Here is a 22,724-nt window from a genome sequence, read left to right as displayed (position 1 = left end):
GTAATTCTGGCTAAGCAAACAAAATAATATAATAAACAAGATTAATCAATATATAAAAACAAATACAGTATTAAAACTCAAATTAGACAATCCTTCAAACAAATCAGCATACTTAAGATTAAACAAATCTTAGGTTATAGAAATCTGGTTGAGGAGTTTGATGGCCCTTGGAGTTGGCTGGTAACATTGAAGCTCAATTTTGCAATAATTGATTTTAACTATAATTACAATGGAGGGCTGCATTAGAAGCCAAGAATTTCCCGATGGCGTTGATGGAAAACTTCTTCCCTTAATTTTTTTAATTTTAAAAGCTTTTTACTGTTCATACTCGTATATTATCTTCACAATAAATCTTAAGTGTATTTTATAATTAATTATTTATTTTTGTTGTTAATGTTTATAATATTACCTTATTTGAATGTAAGTGTTTAAAGGCACAACAGGAAAAAAGTTCAAAAACCTATTAACAATTCTTATAAAGTCTTTCCTTTACAATTCATTCTTATTGATAAAATGAAAATACTACATACGTGTATGTATTCAGTTGCTATTTTAAAAAGATTCATTTATTTTATCATTGTCACTTATGTCTTATAAATATATGTAGGAATGATTTTTAAACGAGCCGAGCCGTATGTATGGTTTGCCAAACTGTCTAGGGATAGAGTGTGTGTGGTATGCATGGGAAAGACCGGATGCGTGTTGTTATGTTCACTTGTTGGAGAGCAAGCCCGAAGACATGTACAATAAATAAATAGTCTGACACTTAATCTGTGCGTTTCGCTTGGAATCCTTCACATCCGGATCCTATATTTGGGGGCTTTGTCCGGGATGCCCGAAGACATTCCAGTGACAGCCAGGTGCGGTCAGACGACGACGCGGAATTGTGACAGTTGAGGTTAGGACGCGCGATGACGCGTACGAGCATAAAGACGACACCGATGACGTCACGCCACGCTACGATGATGATATCCACGACGAGAAAGACGACGCCAGTGGCAACGACGACGAGGGAGATACCACAGTTCAATTTCCGAGATCTGGAGGTTGGTTTCGGTCTGCCGAAATATAACGGCAGAAATAGCCCTATTGCATTGTGGATTGACCGCCTCGAAGAAAACGCGCAAATCCTCGGCTGGACGGAGACACAACAGTTGGTGTATGGGCGGATGCTGTGTGAAGGAACTGCCAAGGACTTCTTGGACTTGGAAACGGGCATAATCACGTGGACGATACTAAAAGAACGATTGACCAGAGAGTTTGGCCATCAGGTGAATAGTGCGGACGTGCACCGGGAGCTAAGATTGGAGAAAAGGGGAAGATCGGAAGACAGTTTAAGCTATATTTACAGGATGAAGGGGATTGCAGCCAAGTGTAGTTTTATTGAGGAAGAGGCGATTATCGCGTACATAATTGGTGGACTTGGGTTTGATAAGTACGAAAAATTGATTCTGAGCGGGGCTGGATCTATTAAGGAGCTGAAGACGCGAGTTACGCAGTGCGAGAAAATTAGAGAGGACGACGAACCCAGGGTGACGGGGCCCGTGAGAAACCGTGAAAACCGAGAAAGACTGAGTTCACGATGCTACAATTGCGGTGGACGGGGTCATTTAGCAGCCGACTGTAGGTTTAAGAAGAGAGGAACTCGTTGTTTCAATTGTAACGAGTTTGGGCACATATCAGCTCAATGTAACAGCACCAAAACAAAGACTGTCTTGACAATACAAGAAGAAATAAGAAAAGAAGTCAGTATCCCGGGTGCCGCCCTGTTGGGTAGCCCTATTACAGAATCCGTTCTTATGTGCATTGACGGCAACAAAGTGAAATGTGTTAATAAACCGTGTGTTTTGATGGAGGTTAACTAAGAACGAAGTCTGCCGAGGAGAAAAAAAGAGCAAGAGATGAGGGATCGTAAGGAAGTGTGGCAGCAGGCATGTAAAAGACAATTTAAATGTCACAAAAGACCTTTGCAGCAACGGGCTTCACGAGAGATGTCTGCTCAAAGAGAACTCATTGTTTCCAATAATGAAGAGGACGATGCGAACATGGCTGATGTAAGTGTGAACAATGATGGTTTGCACAGACAAAGACTTTTGGATTACGGAGAAATATCATTTTCAAATACAGATGAACCACCCGATGATCAATTTGGAAAAGGATCTAAGGATTATAGTCATTTGAAGAATTCTGAAGATGAGAATAAAGAAAAGGAGAAACATAAAGACAAAGAGAAAGATATGGCTAAATCACAAGAAGGATTAAGGGACCCAGTCAAAATTTTAACACCAAAAGACACTGTATTCACTTTCAAGCTCGGTCGTAGTCGGATTGATGTTACTTCAATGGAAAAGAAAATAGAACCATGGATTGAGAAAAGACTTACTGGATGTATCAGTGAGCCAGAACCAATATGTGTTGACTTCATTTATGGTAAATTACTAGCAGAAAATCTGTGGGGTGACGGCAGATTCATCGGATGGTCAAGGAGAATCGCCGCGGGCATTGGATAGTATTTAAGTTGTACCGATGGAAGTGAAGTGTGCGTTTGTGAATTAGAGAATAAGTGAAATACCTGGAGGGTTTTTAGTTAAGCCTTACTTGTAATTTGATGATTGAAAAGTGTAATGTTTTATTGCTAATTCTAGTAATGTTTTAAAATGTGATTGTTTCCGATGTAAAGATTTAACTTTTGTCATTGTAAAGGTATTGATTTTAATGTTTTATTGCTAATTCTAGTAATGTTTTAAAATGTGATTGTTTCCGATGTAAAGATTTAACTTTTGTCATTATAAAGGTATTGATTTTAATGTTTTATTGCTAATTCTAGTAATGTTTTAAAATGTGATTGTTTCCGATGTAAAGATTTAACTTCTGTCATTGTAAAGGTATTGATTTTAATGTTTTATTGCTAATTCTAGTAATGTTTTAAAATGTGATTGTTTCCGATGTAAAGATTTAACTTGTCATTGTAAAGGTATTGATTTTAATGTTTTGTATTGCTTGTAATAATTTTAAATTGTAATTGTGATACCTTTCTGTTTTGTATTGCTTGAAATAATTTTAAATTGTAATTGTGATGATTTATGTGTAACTTTAATTGTGATGATTTATGTGTAACTTTATTGAAGATTGAATTATGTTGAAATGAAAAATTGATTTGTAGTGAAATGTGTAACGATTAATTTGTTATAATTGTAATTGTTATGTAAATTGTAAAATGATTGATGTATAAGTGTATTGAAATGTAATTGTGATGATGATTGTAATTGTGATGATGATTGTAATTGTGATCTAAATTGTAATTGTGACAATTGAAAGCATGTTTAGAAGAATATAAGATGATTTTATGGAATGGAAGATTAAACATTGTTGAGGATGATAGAGGAAATGTTTTAAAAGAATGTAAGATGATACATTGTATAGAGTGGAAGATGAAATGTAAAAGAATGTGAGATGAAATGCTGTAAAAATATAAAAGACAAAGAATGTCATCCGAGGGCGAATGACAGTCAGGAATGACCGAAATGTAGGAATGATTTTTAAACGAGCCGAGCCGTATGTATGGTTTGCCAAACTGCTAGGGATAGAGTGTGTGTGGTATGCATGGGAAAGACCGGATGCGTGTTGTTATGTTCACTTGTTGGAGAGCAAGCCCGAAGACATGTACAATAAATAAATAGTCTGACACTTAATCTGTGCGTTTCGCTTGGAATCCTTCACATCCGGATCCTATATATATGTATATATATATATATATTTTTGTTTTGTTTTGTAAAGATTATTGGAATTAACAATAGATAGTCATTTATGGAACTTAATACACAATTCACACTTTCTTTGAATACTTTTGACACAATAATACATATCGATTGTTAGTCCCCAAGTCAACTATTGTAATTATCACAGCCACAAAGCGTGACTCTTCCTCTATTTAATGATAGCATTGTGCGAAATACTTCTGGATTTATATTATATTGATTTAAAAATTTTCTCGCAAATACATATGTACCTACATATGTACATACGTATCTAGAATTTACATATATAGACATTTATAATTAAACGATGATTTCCATCAAATTAATAAGCATTCCATATTTGCAATAAATTTTCTTCAAGCGGATTGCCTCCCATTGTATTTTAATAAAAGAGCTTTTGATTAGAAAACGTTATTCTTCAGTTTTGTTTTATAGATAAGGAGGTTCGGCCGTCTGGGCGCTATTGTCCCGGCGAAGTCGACTCTTCGATATCGATATCTCGTTACGATTCAATTAACTTTCCATTGAAGGGATTAATTCATTTGTCGGGGCACAAAGGGCCGTCTGCGACGAGGGTCCATTGTCGCCATTGCACACCATCAAAGGGGTCTATGGTCCGTATGGGACGTGCACGATTATGTGGTCGTGCGGTGCACAATGGGAACCGGGTGCTCCGGACCCGACAATTTAGGTGCCCCGGGTTCCCTTCGGTATCCTCCTCTTCATTAAAACGTTATTAATTTAACGCGCTGACGATAAAAACAAAATTGAAAGCCGTGATTATTCGGTCTTCGTACCAAATTACACGTTACACTGTGTGATATTTGATAAATAAGATTAGTGCGGACAAAAAGTGCACACCCCGTCCAATAAATATCTCAATTCTGCCTGCTATCAAATCGTTTCTCTGTATAACATTTAAGCAGATTCGTCTTACTTAGTTTTCAACTTTAAAAGAAAAAAGGATAATTATTTAATGTATAAGGAATGCTAATATATGAATAATTTGAAAAAAATTCTAACTGATATGAATTTGAATTGCGTGCAAATTTTGTCAAAAAATGGTAATATGTAAGTACTATTAGGTACTTACATATTAAGGTAATATGTAAGAACATTAATAATATTTAAACGAAGTTGAATTATTTCATTTACTTCTGACACGCTATGCTCTACGTAGTTCAAAAAAAAAAAATATTTTTAACAATAGTTATGTAAATTAAATGTTTTACAAATACTACATTGTGCACGTAATTGGAAAATTTATTAAAAAAGGCAAAGTTTTAAATTTATTATCAAATATCGTAACAAATTATTTAAAACTGCACAAGTCAAGCACACTTCTCATTGTGAGCAACACGTTGTACAAAACGTGGCTTCCTCTCATTATACGCGCGAATAATAAGGCTAATTAAGATATTTATCTTTATTGTTTAACCTGTTTTTTTATATTATCTTAAATTATTTATGTAACACGTATCTACTGTGAATAAAAATGTAACATTTATGACTGAAAATAGCCGAATCACTTATTGGGTAATTTTATAATATTTTGCAGGTGATATTCATTTTATGTACCTAAAAATTTTCGAGTTTTACGCTAGACGCGGGATGAAGAAATGAGAACTTGTTAGGGGTGTTGTACGTTTCTTGAAGGGTCGTCTTGGATAGTACCACGCCCATTCACGCAACAACAATAAAAATATTATCGACAAAACGAGATGACTCTTTGATGTAGAGGCCCACCGTACGTGACTTACGAGAATTCACAGCCCTCTAATGCCAAATTAAACACGAATACCAAATTAGCGTTTATTTTTGTCGATCCATAACTCGCGCGTGTGAATCGATACTAATAAATTTTTATTTTCATCCAAAAATACATACATTATATATGTACGTACATATGTATATTAGGAGTGAATCGAGCTGCAACATCTGAACAGTTTGATTCTTGCTAAGATTTTGTAAATATGTGATAGGCATTAAAGCCTAAAACTAGTTATTAATCTATTATTTTTTACACCAATCAATTTTCCCCTCCTTTCCATTATTATTCATTTAAATTGTAATTTTTCTTATAAGCATTTTCGCAATGATCGGTAACAGAAAAATATTTAATATTCATATGCTATTTCTGAATGAATTTTGAGTTCTTCACCACTTAAAATGTACATAGCTTTTGAAATCATACATCCTTTTAACAAAAAAAGAATATCAATCCGCAGTATTCGTCAATATTTTGATATATGTATTTGTCAATTGTTTAAACATCAGTTATCAAAGTTATTGTTTTTTTATTCGCAATATCTCTAGTGATGGATTTATACAAAATTTCTATCTCGAAACACATCAGGTGATTCACTTTATATCAGTGTCTCCGTGTGTCTCTTTAACTGTCTTGTATCACCGTGAGCACTTTATTTCAATGTCTCCGTGTGCTTCCGTATGTTTTCATGCGCACAGATGACGACGTATGCCTCTTTGAATGCCTTGTATCACTGTGAGCACTTAATCTCAGTGTCTCCGTGTGTTTCCGTATCTTCATGCACACAGATAGATGACCATGTGTCTCTGTGAATGCCTCATATATCCGCGAGTACTTTGTCTCAGTGTCTCCGTGTGTCTCTGTGTGTCTTTATGCGCGCAGATGTCTCGTGTCTTGTATCTCTTTGTCTCTGTGAAAGCCTCGTATCATCCTAAGTACCATATCACAGTGTCTCTGTGAATACCTCGTATCATCATAAGTACCATATCACAGAATCTCTGTATTTTTCTGTGTCTTCGTGCACGCAGGATGTCTCTGTGATTGCCTCGTATCTCCGCGTACACTTTATCTCGGTGTCTCCCTGTATTTCCGTGTAACTTCATGCGCACCGTTGTCTCGTGTCTCGTATCATCGTATGTACCATATCTCAGTTTCTCCATGTGTTACACAAGGCGTACTCCTTAAATGTGTCTTCGCGCGCTCCTTGTGTCTCCGTATGTGATATGTCCTAATTTAGACGGGCCGTTAGACAGGCAGTAAAACATTTGAGTGAAAACAGTATAGGTAATTATAAAGACAAAAAGTTTACTTCAATTCGACAATAATACACAATCGCAATCGAATGCGTCAAAAACTTGTTATTCCCGTCGATAAACACGCCAAGACGGCCGCAAATCTAGCCAGGTCTAATTTTCAGGAATACCATATAACTCACCGATAATAACGGTTAAACGGGAAGTTATTGCCGTTCGTCTTAACTTTGTAACCACGCCAACAACGTTTGTGAATCTTCGTCGAGTTACATTCTCGCGTTTGTGACCTGTTGACACGCGATATTAAACTTGAGTAACCGAGAATTCGGTTATGTTTTCATTACTTCGTAGTTACGGGCAGGGCCGGCTTAATCACACGCTATGCACATACCCAGCACTAGTACGGGTATGCCACTCTCGAAAACGTGAATCGCTTCTTCATTTTTTTTACGATCGTACGTGAATCGGCCCGTTTCAAGGTGTACCGGAGCCGACGGCGAACGCACTCAGTGCTAATAATATAATTTACTTTCGATGCGAACGTGAAATATTTTCAGTTGAGACAATTGCGCAATCCAGACGACCGCTCTTCAAGTGGGAAAGGTAGCTAGCTAGCTCTACCAGATGCCAGGATTTCTACGTTAGTTGGTCCAATCGTGATGTGTTCATGTAATGAGCCAATCAAACTGTGTACGGAAATGTGCTGTAAGCAGTCAATGAATTTAAGATGACTGTGTAACTTTTCTGCAGATGTTTACATGACATCTTCTTTTTCGCATACCTACTCTATAAACGATGGATCATAAAATATTTAACTAAAACAGGTAGTACAATTGAGCTAAAAAACAGTTAGTATAATTGAGGTAGAGAGAATTTTTTTTTGTTAAATCGACTCTTCGTTAGAAAAAAAAATTAAATTGAGATAAAATAGGCAAATTTCATGACAGTGGTTTAACTAAAGAATTCGAAATGTATTTTATTTATTTTATTTTATTCTAAACAGACCATTGTGGCATAACAGGAATTCCTAAAGCGCCACAATGGTCAAAAAATATAACACAAAAAAAAAAAAATTTTGACAGTATATGTACACGTGCAAGTGGAGTGCCGTGACTTTTAAAACAGGGTATTAGGTATGGCTAAAAAATTTGAATTATAATAATCTGTCATATGTGATAAGTATAATTTTTCATTTTTGTGCTAACAGAAATATCCCGAGTAAATTAATTGCCTTTCTTAATAACATCTTGTATGTCTTCAAAACTGAATCTTTTGAATGATTTGTTGTGCAGACGAAACGCCTATACGTAGAAATTAGCCAGTACCGCGAAGGGAACATAATTAAGACGGTGGGTCTGTGCAAGCGAACGACGCAGCGGACCATTCCATAACAATATACTACCACTGCCACTATCTCTGGTAGGGCCAATTTCGGTTTCTGAACTTTGCTAATCCGAGTGAATAATATCAATATGGACAACGATTTGAATTGATTGTAATTGAATTGTTGATATTTTTAAATTTTAGGTAAAATATTTAGATTAGAGGGACTAGCCTAGTCCCTCTAATCCAATGACGCGGCACGCCATTGGTGCATATGTACATATATATATTAGATAGTATTATCTTATTGAATAGAAAAAAAAAACATGTTATTTAGAAAGGATGGTTGTGTCAGTTTTTCATACAATAAATAGTGTTAATAAATCAATCAAATAAAATAGATAAATTCTAACATGAAATACTTACTTATCTATTTTGATTAACTGAATTTCTAATGAAATTTACAATCAAGTATGCCATATTATGTATATTTTAAGGGACAATATTTTAAAATCGTTTTTTTGGTATAAAGCATAGGTGTGGAATCAGTTCCGAAGTTGTAGCCAGAGTTGCAATTTGAGTCGAAGCTGCTCCTTCTATATATATGTATATTTTTTTATAATAATGTTCAGTGTTTGTCAATCGCTAAATAATTAGGAATGTATTGAGAAATAATTAACTGTGCTTCTTCGTATTATTACGGTGATAAGTTATCACCTACTCAGTTATCACTGATCACTGAGTAGGACTTTTATACAGTATATGTATGTATATCTGAGTTTGATATTATGTAACCATGGATTTGTGTTTAAAATTAGCGCTATTAAACAGCTTCGTTTTGAGAAGCACTTGTCAAGTTTGCTTACAAATTGATTTCTGAGATTTTTTTTTTGAGAGTTTCAACACGATGAGTCTGGTGCATTAATCTCCTTTTTTCACGTGTGATTTGTGAGCGTAAAACGCCGTACAACTCGTCTCAGTTTCGCGAAAACTGGGTCGAGGCGTGATAGGATCGAAGTTGACGTGATGGCTGCCAGATCGTGATGGTGGTGCTTTCTCGCGCAAAATGAATATTTCAATATAACGAGAATGCTCAAGGTGCGAGCAGAGGTCACCGGAAGAATTGATGCGCGGCATTAACACTTTTGACTTCTTTTTTTTTCTTCTTTCCATCTTTAGTAGCATTCTCTCATGTTCCAAGAGAAGCTCTTCAAAAACATGACAGTCGGTTTTACTCGTCTAAGTGCCCGGAATCAAACATTAGGTATATGCTTGTCTTAGAACGCATCACTAGATATTATACAAAAAGTTGCCTCAATCACGAGAGACTTTCACTGGTTTATGGACTGTAATATAAATCAATTTTTAGCGGGCGATTGATACATAATCGAAGAATTGAATGTTATAAAAGTGTTTCAATGTAGACATAATTACGAATTGAGACTAAATCTTACGATGCAATTACTGCACTTGATGCATCATTACAATAATGCGACCTTGCATTGAAAATCTGTAGTGTTCAATCGGTAATTGCACGATGTACGTGATTATCCGTTATTATTTTGATTATTCAATTTGCGGTGACTTCATTTTCATTTAAATGTTAATGAAGCTTATTTAAATTAACTGAATACAATATTCATTCTAGAATCGAAATAGGGATATGTAAAATGTATTTTCAGTATCCAAATAACGGTTGTAAAATTTTAAAGGGTCATTAATGTTCGTAGCTTCTTGCGTAGAAAAAAATTAAATTGATATAATGAGATCTAGAATTTTGAGTGATTTAAACAAAGCCGATTGTGCGATTAAAACGGTTCTTAAATTGGCATTATTAATAAAAAATTGTTCCATTTATAACGTTCAAATAAAAAATTTTTCACAGAACTGACAGATTAAAATTCCCATATTTAGCTCTACTAAGTACTGCTACTCAAAACGCGCTAAATTCAAAATAAAATTTTTCGACATTAAATTGGTCACGTATTATTCTTAATTTATTGACAGCAAGAACACCTGGAAATTAAACTTTTTTTTGTTTTTTTTTACAGAACATTAAAGTTCACCAATAAAATGTGTACAATAAGATACGGGTATTATAAAAAGTAAAGAACAAGGAACCATTTGCCCCTATTTTTTACGTGCGTCGTATAATTACGATTTATAATATAAACAAAGAGTGAGGTTTTTTTAGTTGCTTATTTGGTAGTTTAAATTTTGTAATATTCTTGTATGTTAGCGGATATCAACACATGTGATTATATGGGTATGTATGTATGTACATATGTACTTGACGTTTTATACTATCGTGAGATTTTTAACGGTTTTCCCGACAAAATCAATTGAAATATGTATGTCGTAGGTATGCTACTGAAACTGAAATCAATTAATGTGCAATATCACGTCAGAAATGCAATCATTAAGCTGCGACGAGATATTAATCACGAATCGATTACGTACCAATCTATCTACCTACCCGAGAGCTTGCAGATCTCGAAGCACGACTTTCCGCAAAGAAGTCGACCGTTTCTCGGAGTCGGCGAATCACTTGTCGGTGTGACTCACCATTCAGGATCTCTGCAGTTTCTGCTGAGCATCCGCAACAGCCTCCGGTCCCACGGTCGTCCTTTTATGATGAGTCAAACACACCTGATCGTCAGTCGGTGTTTGCAGTGTCGAAACGGTACTCCGACGTCGGATACAACTTCATCTGGTTGTCGTTGCAAAATCGATGGTTGCCGTTTTTGGTATTGTAACATTCTTTGCTCTGTCTATGCATTATACCCCCCATCTAACCCCCCTTTCCATGGTGTCATACATTGTTGATAAAACTGGTATGTCAGTTCAGTTCTCTTCCAGTATATTGAATGCAGGCATTATCCTTTGATAGAATAATGATTGACTTGACTTTTCTACATATTAAAAAGGCTGTAAATGTATGTCACTAAATGGCAGAAAGTATTGTATAAATGGCCGCGCGAGATAGAAGTGCTTACTTTTATTGTAAATCTAATATATAATTTCGAAAGAGACTTTATAAGTTCGTAACTATAGTTGGTTGGAAATTGAAAATTGGAAATTGATTCAAATAAATTTAATACAAAAGCAAATTAATATTTACTATTAGATTCGCCATGTTTAAGCTGTTTATATTACAAATACTGAGCGAAGTCTGGTACAACAACTAGTGAATAATAAAAATAAGGATTATATCCAAAGTGTTTTCATATATTCACATTCACAATACGAGAGAGGGAGGGAGGGAGACTCGTAATATGCCCCATCTCGAGCATTTCCCATCCTTCGCGAAAACCTTTAGGGCGAAATCACACATGGTTTTTTTTAGATAGGTACTTTTAAACATGCAAAAGATGTGGCATGCCTTGCACATATTCATGGTACGCCCAGCACACACCGTCCCAAAATCACACCCTGGAGTGTTTTCGGCAAAATTTTATCCTTGTATTTATCCTTGCTTGACAGTGATCGATAACGGGGTATCCCATATTTGAAGAGATGTAGGATAACCCCCACAGCGGGGAGCTAAGCACAAGACGTGCCATTCTTCCCTGCGTGATTTCGCCCTTACTCCTCTCCGCGGACACAAGAGTGAAACGTCAGAAGACAAGCAAAATTTGTCAAACTTTCCAAAATAACCAATAGGCGTCGCCACTGTGACTCACTAAGCTTAAAACGTTTCGTTTCACACCCTGTCTAGACATACTCCCCTCGCTAAAAAAGCTAAAATTTATCAAGTTAAGTTTTACTTCCTGTAAATACTAAAGTGTATTAAAATGCCTAGATAGGTCCAAATGTAAACGTATGTAAATTTATTTCCACAGAAGAATTCGATCCATTCGGAATTTTATTTCAATAGTTTCATGGATCAATATGGTTCTGGGGCTGATAACAGAACTAATGGAATTTCCCGAAGTTTAATTGCCACTGCTCAAAGTTGAAGATGTCGCAGGTCATTGTGTCTGTGCGGGACTCGGAGGTACGGGAGGGCTCGCATACCGGGCGTACGGCTTGGGCCAGCCTTTCTCTGACCTCGTCTCCGACTTGTCCTGATGCTTATCAGATCGAAATTCTCCTCGGAGACTCCCTCCGAGCCGAAACCCTCCTTCGGAGACGATAATTAATCGAATGTACCTGTCGGGCTCCGATCCTGACCGCTGCGCTGTGATGTCCCCAACATAAATCTTTCGACACCCAAAGCGAATTCAGCAAGAAGCGTCCACCATATATCATTACGATATCGTCCTTTTTGTACGACATCGTTACTCACGGGTGTCGATGTCCTTTCAGATGAAACCGTGGCAGGAGCTGTTTGAACGATTGGTGTCCGCACCCGATAAACACCATACAATACAATTACGCAGAATTATACTTGTTGTCATTGTTTATGCAGATCAGAGGGAGCAAACGACCTTCCAAGAAACGGTGCTTCAGTCGACAACACCAACAAGAATGTGCCTTGGGAACATCGCATTGTATGCTGGACGCGTGCGCGCGCTCACGCATGATTCTACGTACCAAATCGACATTAGATAAACGTATTCATAATCGATGTATTCAAATTTTAAAAGTTCAATAGTTTGCTTATATAAATACGTACAGAGTTCTTGGAAAATAAATCAAAATGCCAAATTTAATTCAGCATAGACAAATGGTTCGTATGTAAATGATTGCAAAGTCAATGGACACGTTTCAGAATAATCGCACATCTAAAAGGGTGAGCTTTGAAATTAGCAGCAGAAGATATGACGCAGGTTCATATTAGATATACTGCAATATGTGTTCCAGATACTTCTAAGATATGTCTGGTATATGTACATCTAGCAAAACGACATGGGCTGCAATCATAGTGTGATGTTTATAATCATCAATTTGCTTTTCCGTCTGTCCAATTTGTCATCCAATCAGGTCTTGCTTCGTGTGTCTTTTATTTCTCGAAGATTAGAGCTTTCTTATATGTGACAATCCTCTCAAGCTTGGTTAAAAAATGAAAATCATTCTTGGTGATAAGCGCGTGATGACCTAATTGATTACAGCAACTACTTACTGGCTAAAAAGTGATCTTACATAAATAAAACTTTTTGAAAGGCATTTAATACGGGATTGCTGTTTTAAAAATCCGTCGCGATGACAGTGACCGTTATGAAGTTTACATATGAAGCGATTTTTTCCCTTGATTTGTCGTCTGTCGTAGTGATCACTGTCACAGAATCACAGAAAAAAAAATAATAAAGTTTTGAGTCCTTGAAAGACCTGTACCTGCTACCTAGTGCATAGTTTGTCGCTAGGATAAATTGCTGCGATTGTCTGCTTACGATAAGCTGTCCAATCGATTGACCGAAAGATTGTCACGTTTTATTATCCTTTTAGGCAGGACTTTTTGAAGAGTTATCAAATTAAATGTTGTACATATGTATGCATTCATATAGCCACTCGACTGAAAAATAACTCTAGATTTATATGAAATATCGTGATATTTAATTGAAATTTAAAAATAGTAGGTGAATTTAGACACATAACAAGATATTTTTCATTTTCAAAATAATGTATGTAACCATCTAAAGCAGCGGTTGTAATGTATGTAATCATCTAAAAGGTTGGGAACCGCTGATCTAAAGCAACGGTACCCAACCTTTTTAAGGTTGGGAGATACTTCATCTATTCTAGATATTCATCTAAATTTTCGTGGCGATCGACTTGAAATAATTTATTGTTGTTTCATTATAGTTTTTTTTTTTTTTAATTAAATTGAATAACTAAAGAAACAATTTTGTAAAATATTTTCGTAATTCTTTTCATAAATACATATGTCATAAATTTCCTTTAAATGACTATTTTTCAGGATTCAATACATTTAAATTGTGTAAACTTAACGTCATTTTGCAATTCAATCAACTGTAATTTTCAATTTCCCACGTATGTAAATTGAAAAATTCATTGCGATGGTTTTTGCTAGACTTTGGATATTATTTTCATTCATATTTAAAGGTGATGATAAGAAACTGTAAACGTTATGGAGCTCATTAAAGTCAGTAAAGCTTTTGTTAAATTAGTCCAATATTTCTTGTTTTTATAGCCATTCCTTGTTTTGAAGGTAGGTCGCATTATTATCCTATCCCTCAATTAAAAATATTCTTATTTCGAACAATAACTCCCAAAACCTAACAAAAACATATACATTCATATATGCATGTACATATATTCTTTGCTCAACCTCCTTTCTTCATTGTGAATAAATCTATATGTCTCAACTTCTTCCAAAATAATTTTAAATTTTCTTCTCTGGAACGCTTCCTGCGTAATAAAATTATATATAATAAAATTATATAGTTTTAAATTTATTATAAAACTAGCTGAACTCGGCATGCGTTGCAATGCCATAATAACGCATGCAATTCCCGTCCCCGTTCCCACTCCTGTTCCCGTTCCCGTTCTCGTTCCCATTCTCGTTCCCGTTCCCATTTGTCGGAAAAACGCGGGCAGCGAACACATTTGAAATTATTGCGTTGCAATGACACTCATTCCTGTTTTTACCGTTTCCGTTCCCGTTTTTTCCCGTTTTTTTTTCACAGTAATCTTCCCGGATATGCATACAACAAATCCTGAAATTTCCATCATAATCGGTTCAGAGGTTTAGGAGCCTATCAGACACACACACAGACATTCATTTTTAAGTATATACATACATAGATATGAAAATCTTTGTTTTTATATGAAAATTCACAATATTGAGATCGAACGGCTGGGAGCCTCTGACGGAAAGGATTCGTATCTAATAGTTTGACTTTTATTTGCAATTACAGTGTCCGTTTGGCGTTCATTATCTGCTCGGGATATTGTCGGTCTGGTGGTGGTTTCGGATTGACAAGTGAAAACGAAATAAAAAAGCGAGAGCGTATCTGGCTAGTTGTCTGGCGATTGCACAATAGGCGGGTCGTGGGTCGTCCACGACCCACTTGCTTAGCTTTTGCTGGGTCGTTGCACAGTTCGGGTGGGCGCTTGGCTCAATCACATTCTTGTGCGAAACGTCTCATTAGTCAACTTGTCTGTGCTTCGGAGGAACGTTGGCCAATTCGCCATAACTCACCATAATACGGCCCCTCATGCTATCTACAATACATAGCTCGAGGAAATTTTACCTAGCCTAGAATCGATTTCGAGCATAACAATGCGTCATATATGTATGTACGTTGTCATGGGTCAACGTACATTTCTGAAAAGAGTTTTCGGTATTCTTATCTCATTCAATCTATCAATGCTCATTAGTGTGAACTACGTACTTTTTTATTTCTACTACATCATCTTGTAGATATTGATTCAGTTTACTAAATTTTTCCTTCTTACTTTCTCCGCTTTGAAGAGTTATTACTTCATAATGTAATATATGTATAATTTCAAAAGATACTTTGTATGTATGCAAGTATGTAAGTATGTAGCTTGATTCAAGTAAATTTAATAAAAAAAAAACAAATGAATATTTACTATTAGATTCGCCATGTTTAAGCTGTTTATATTAAAAATACTGAGCTAAGCCTGGTACAACAAATAGTGAATAATATATGAAGTAGTAGTTGGTAGATTTTTTGCATTTTCTAAAAAATAAACATGAGACAATATATTGCATACTCTTGAAGCTCCCGAAACCGCCATCTAATCTAATATATAATTTGGAAAGAGACTTTGTATGTATGTATGTATGTATGTATCCTTCGTTCGTTGGGTCGTAGAAATCCGTGACGTCATCGAACAAATAATTCGCTTTTTTCCGATTCAAAGGATTTTGGGGGCGTAGGCGCTGAGGGCGAAGCCCTAGGGGGTGTAGGTGTCGGGGGCGAAGCTCTAGGGCTCCGGCCCCTAGGGGGCGCAGACGCCGGGGGCGTACATATATTTTTTTATAAGAGACTTACTATATATGTTTGTTTGTTCGTGACAGTCAATTTAATAAAAAAAAACAAATGATTATTCAAATAAATTTATATAAAATAAAACTATTCAAATAAATTTAATAAAATGTTTACTATTAGATTATTCATGTTTAAGCGGTTTATATTACAAATACTGAGCGAAGCCGGGTAATATATGTAGTTAGTTCACTATATTTCACATATTTTACTTTATTATTTCAGCTTTTAGTTAGCCTTCTTTGGTTCATTCTTAGTTTATATCGTCCTTTCATCTTATTTAATATTTTCGCACATGTATACTATATATAATACAAATCATCATCATCACCATCATCATCGTCATCTTCAGCAACTTATAATCCACTGCTTTATGAAACCCTCTCCAACAGGCTTCCGTTCGCCTCTGTTATGCGCAACTCTCATCCATCTCACGCTACACGTTTTCCTAAATTCGTCTACCCATCTTCTTTGCGGTATTCCTTTCAGCTTTTTACATTCTCTCGGGTACCATTCTAGCACTTATTTTGTCCACCTATCGTCCATTATTCTAGCTTTTCAATCTCAATCATTTTAGTATTTTCTCTATTTCCATTATATGTATTCACTACCCATGTCATACATACTTCTCACCCTCGTATTGCTTGTCATATCTTTCCTCGTTTTGCCACATACATATATCTGTGACCATATCCATGCACCCATCTACACATATATTGTTTAATTATAAGCATGCGATCTAATGAGAAGACAATGGATGTCCAAGAATATTCTTTCTAAATTTGAGCTTCATTTAACTGAGTGTCAATCTGTATATATATAAGTAGGTTTAATCCACTGTTTAAGGTTTTCATAAGCACCTATAATAGTTTAACTATTACCACAGTTATACTTTTGGTGGACTGAATAACTAAACGCAGTTCGAGCAGAAGAAACACCTTCATAAAGGATACCTATGCATATTTATGTAACTCTATATGAACCTAGTGTGAGATCTAAAGAAACACTAAAGAAAGACCACACGCGATTGAGGAAATGCTTAATTATCAGCCCCCGAATTGAATAAAACACATTTGATATGCGAATAGGCAAGCTTATCCAACAATAAGCTTCTCGCATGAGTATGCTAATAAGGAAGAGGTTCTATCAGTGTGAGAATTCCAGCAGCCACCGACCATAACTTCAGAGACATCTCAATCAATACCATTAATGTCAAAAGTATGATTTAAACTTCAGTCACGGTCAGATATTTTACGAAGATCTAAGCCCTGTGCAGAATTTAGCACACATTGTAGATGGGGAAGTAGGACATCAAACGATGACGATGTTATGACCTGGATTCCACAATTTAAATTCTAAGATTTATAGAGAAGATGATGATATATGCATGTACGATCAGTATTTGGACGTTTCCAATGAGAACTTACGGTTGAATCATTATCGTTCTCACATTCGCGTACGAATTGACTTGTTCTTATTCGTATTTAGATGACCATAAGTCATGATTATTATTGAATCATCTTTAACCTTGGATTTTCCCCATAGAAATATACCCCAATTCACACATCACATATTAGTACAAATTCCAAAATCAAACATTGCACCGCTATCGAAAAATTTCTTCATTTCCGCTCATTTTTTAGAATGTTCATTGATCAACCGATGATAAAATTTCTAAAAAAAATCTATAATTTATATTCGTCACTGCAAACAGGTGCTCTGAACTATCGAGTTTGCATTTATTCAACATTTCTGATATTGATTTGCACCGTGTTTTTTGCGAATTCTCATCAAATTTCATTGACAACGCTCGAAGAATGACACAGTGATCGTCAATACAAAAAAAATATTAAACAAATATCTATATATACAAAAGTTGAATCCAAGTGGTGCTAATGAGGCTTACTGAGCTCATTAGTACAACGTGCGGACTGCATGTGAGATCAGTGAGACTGATTTAATGGCAAAAACCTGTATCATTGTTGTAAAATGAGGGGTCCCAAACCACTAAATGATAGTATTAAATTCACATAAATCACAAAAAAAAAATTCACGTCAAACAAACGTGTATGTGACTTTTTTATACGCGAGCTTCTACTTAGTGAAAAAATGCTAGAAGAAAATATTTCAAGAATCATATTTAATGTTATAAACTTATACTTTTAATATTATTATAATATGTATTATGAAGATCTTGAAGATTGGATGCAGAAAGTACAAAAATGAATTTTCCCATCTGTAAATTCAGACTCCTTTGGAGATCCATCTGCTAATTAGCACAATTACTCAGTTTACATAATTAGCGCATTTCATTCAATTCTTATCGAATGAATCGTAAAAGGAACTGTCATTCCACTGAATCGATTTACTACAACTTTTTATCGATTTTTGTTCGAAGCAACCGACTGCCGTTCAATTTGTTAGCACTACTGATGCGTGTGAGAAGTCTTCTCGGCTGATCAAGATCGATGGATCATCTGGATCGCATCCAGAGAGCAGGTGCAAACCTGTCTACAGGTACATATGTTTTATGCACATACGCAATGTACAGGATGTGCAAAAAGCATCGTAACCAAGGTCGTCGTAACTGATTTACATCGACAATGTTTGATTGAACCTGAAATTGAGAAATTATATTCATATATTCAGAGAGTATACTACTAGGATTGATTTATTTAGTCACACAGTTTAACCGGTTGAAATTTTGATGATTGGTGTATACGTCCTTATGAGGATTACTACACATAGCTTATTCTAAAAATATGCATACAACTAGCTCAGATATGTATGTTTCAGAGCCTTGTCACAATGGCTAAAGTTGTGGGTACTGGACTGTAAATCATTACAGCCAATGTGTTTTGAATAGTTTGATTGTACGTTAGCTATTTTTTAATTTGCAACGCTAAGTATATCTGCCAGCTCTTTAAAAGCATTTAAGTAGACGATTCCCATACAATAATAATTTATCAGTGTTTATATAGCGGTCGTGTTATTGTTGAGCGCTAACGCGATTTTAATGGAATCGCTGTGTAGGAAGATAAATGTTAGTTTCGTTGACGTGTTGCCAGTGCGAAAGTGATGTGAATTTCGTTCACGTAGTTTTGCATAGAACAAAGGAGGCTGTACGAATTGTAACAACGAAAATTTCAGCCGGTGAATGTTTATGAAATTTGTTCACTTTCAATTGAATCTACAGTATGATAGGAAGTGGATAATAAAACAAAAATGCTGGACGATGATCGGCCGGATACGAGTCGAGTGCGAATGCTTTTATCTCGCCAATATCTTCAGGTCCATATAAGTCTTTTTATGGGTTCTGTGCATTCCGGCCATGGGAACTGACGATGGTCTGGGCAATTTGCAATGATAGATTGCCGTTTAAACGGACGACAAACACGCTATTCTTTCATAATTGATACTTGAATTTGTGGTACACACATGCGCGCAATTATGATAGAAAGTGGCGTAAACGGTTCCGTTCGTATCTACGATTAACTGGATTACGCACGGCATCGGAGATTTAAAATACACTTAGGATTTACAATAAATATGATAAAAAAATCTATTCTAGGAAGAACGTACAAATATGCAAAGAGGAAAAACTTGACGGCCTTGACAGGTCACTGTTGGCTCGGTTTGCAAGTTCAAGTTTGAACGCACATACGTGAAAAATTGCAATTTTATATTACTGCATAGATATTTCTCATCGATATGAGATATTTTCGGGGCGAACAGATACTGAAACAAAGGATAATTCAAAGGATTAACAACTTAACTTCATACATTACATGGTGATTAAAATTAATATATTCTAAATGAAAATTCTGTATTTTCCTTCTTAAAGGGGTAATATTTTACATAGCTGATTTATATGGCCACTGTGCAAATTTTTGAAGCTTTATTTTTTTAGAATTCATACCGGATATGAAACTATACGCTTTAACAATTGCCGCACTGTGATGGACAGCGAGTAACCATGACTTTTATTTTATTTTATTTCTCCAAATATACCGAATGCCAGGGTCTTCATATTTTATGTACTCCTCCTCAAACCCTATATGATTCGAATTATGTCATTTCGAAATAAAAACATTGATCAATATCAACAGAAATAATTATTTGGGCGGAAGCCCCTTGCGAACGTGGCTCACAGATGCAAGAGAGAGGGGGAATTCAGTACACCGCACTCAACGGTCAGTGTGAGAATGATATCCGCTTTGGAATGACGGCTCTCCTATAGCCGTTATTTTTTCTCATTTCTTGCATTTACTTTATATAATTCGAAGCTTAATGATTTTTATAGCTAATTACAATAATTAACACGGCATAATTTTTAACTTAAAGCACACACTTTTAACTGGACGATCAGCGTCCAGCACAGTGGATAGCGGTTTTTTTAGCACAGTTACTCGGTGAGTCGTAGCGATGCCTATCGATTGTTTTGAGAAGTTTGACAACTTCCGATAGGCTTCTGACGTTTCAATGCCCATTAAATATTCGTATATAGTTATTTGTGTCACGTGAAGGGGGGGGGGGGGGGGGGGCAGGCGAGGAATATTGCAAATGGGTAAAGATGGGGATCTCTGGAGGTAGTAGTTGCAGACATGCCATTTTTAAAAAGCACCAATTTCCAAGTGTTACCCTTATTTTATACATTTACAACTCTAAAGCTTTATCAACACCTTTGTCATGCATGGCTTACTTGTGTAAAAGCTAATACATATATATACCTAAGTACATTCTTAATAGTAAGCGAATTTTTATTTATTTGCAAATGTAATTTGATTTAAAATGCTTTTTATTATTACGAAATTATGTTCACAATACATCTTATATCTATTTTAATAGCTACTGATCTACTGATCATTTTCTATTTTACAATTTAATTTAATTTGGTTAGTAATCATAGTATTATATTATTAGTTTCTGAATAATGCATCCGTTTTTAGTGAGTTTTGGTGTATTTTTGATACACAATCGGCCAAACGTCCGTTCAGCCAAAAGTCCTTCGGCCTAATGTCCGTTCAGCCAAGCAACCGTCGACTGTGTCCTTTCGGTTAAAAGTCATTTTTTCCTGTCTTTACGTTAGAAATATAAAATTAATTTATTTTTATCAATTTATTATTATTATTGTATTAGTTAATAAAAGTTATAATTATTATTTTTTTTTATTTTGATTTTTAAATGCTTTTTATTATTACTAATCTTATATCTATTTTAATAGCTACTGATCTACTGATCATTTTCTATATTACAATTTTAATTTAATTTTGTTAGTAATCATAGTATTATATTGTTCTAATGTTAATGTACAGCATAATAGGAAAAAGAGCTTATAAATGCTCATAATATATATAATACATAATATTAATTAAAGACTCTCTAAAGTCGATGACCTAAAGCAGATTTTATTTAGGTAATCTGTGTTTATACCTGAAGGCAGTGGCGGACTGGCCATACAAGCGAACATGCCCGATGGCATGTGGGCCCCACTATCTGTTAGAAAATATGGGCCCTCAGTAAAATTAAATAACTTTTTAACTATTTCACGTGTGTAAAAATTTATAGGATATTGCACTTTGGGACCTAAAGTTTGGGTATTTCAACAAAACAAATTTCTTACGATATACACAAACAACTAATACCTGCTTTAACAGCCCAAGGATCGGTTAACTTTTTTTATTAGGCTCGAAATGTAAGTTTCAACATTTGCGTGGGCCCTTTTGCTGGGCCCATTTCTAACCTCAATATTATGTATATACCAATACCTATGTAACAACTACCTACTGAAATAAAAATGGGAATAAACAAATTTCCGTGAATAATATAAACTGAATTGCTTAAAACAATTTTGATAGGATGATTCATAATCAACCAGCGATTTAAATTTACTTCATACTTTCAAAATAACATTTGATTATACTTCGACGATATAGTAAGATTTAAATACACAATTTTAAACAGTTTCCGAATTTAAAATCTATTCGTAATCTAGAGACATCCATGTATATAGAAATATAGGATAGGGGCCCCCTCCCCAAAATCCTGATTTTCGCATGATCACAAAACTTTATCTATAGTTATTACGTACATATGTATGTATGTATGTACATAGATAAAGTGAAAAGACAGTCGGTAGAAATTAAGTTAATTGATAGTGTTTTAGTGACTCAGTTTGATGGTCGATTTTTGTTGACCGTTGACCGATTTTTGTTTTGTTGAATAAAAAAAATATTTTTACATAATATTTTTTTTATAATTATTCTATCAAAAATAAGATTATTTTTTTCATATTTTATAACTCAATAAGGTGTATGCAAAGAATATTTTCCATTTTAATTCCGATATAAAAAAGATTTTTTGAAAAAAAATTCAATTTGAGCAATCTTTGCCTGCGCCCCCCAAGAAAAAGCTGAAATGACGTCCCTGATTGTTTTCTATCGAAAGTAAAAGCCGCTTTTATGCCGCATTCTTTTATGATGCATTCTATTTACCTAGGACAAGGATTAAAAAGAAATATACAATGTAATTTATGGATCTATTTTGCTTTTGCCATTTTTCTTGTACTTAAATTTGTTTATTCCCATTTTTGAAAAAATTTTTTTTACCCTTGATTTTTAGCGTGATGGAAAGAAGAAAGTTTTGTTATATGGGGGGGGGGGGGGGGGGGGCGACAAATTTTTTAAACCCTGGGTGGGCCCCC

This window comes from Arctopsyche grandis, chromosome 5 (assembly GCF_051622035.1).
Source record: "Arctopsyche grandis isolate Sample6627 chromosome 5, ASM5162203v2, whole genome shotgun sequence".
Classification (NCBI taxonomy): Eukaryota; Metazoa; Arthropoda; class Insecta; order Trichoptera; family Hydropsychidae; genus Arctopsyche; species Arctopsyche grandis.
Note: the sequence above shows the minus strand (reverse complement) of the source record.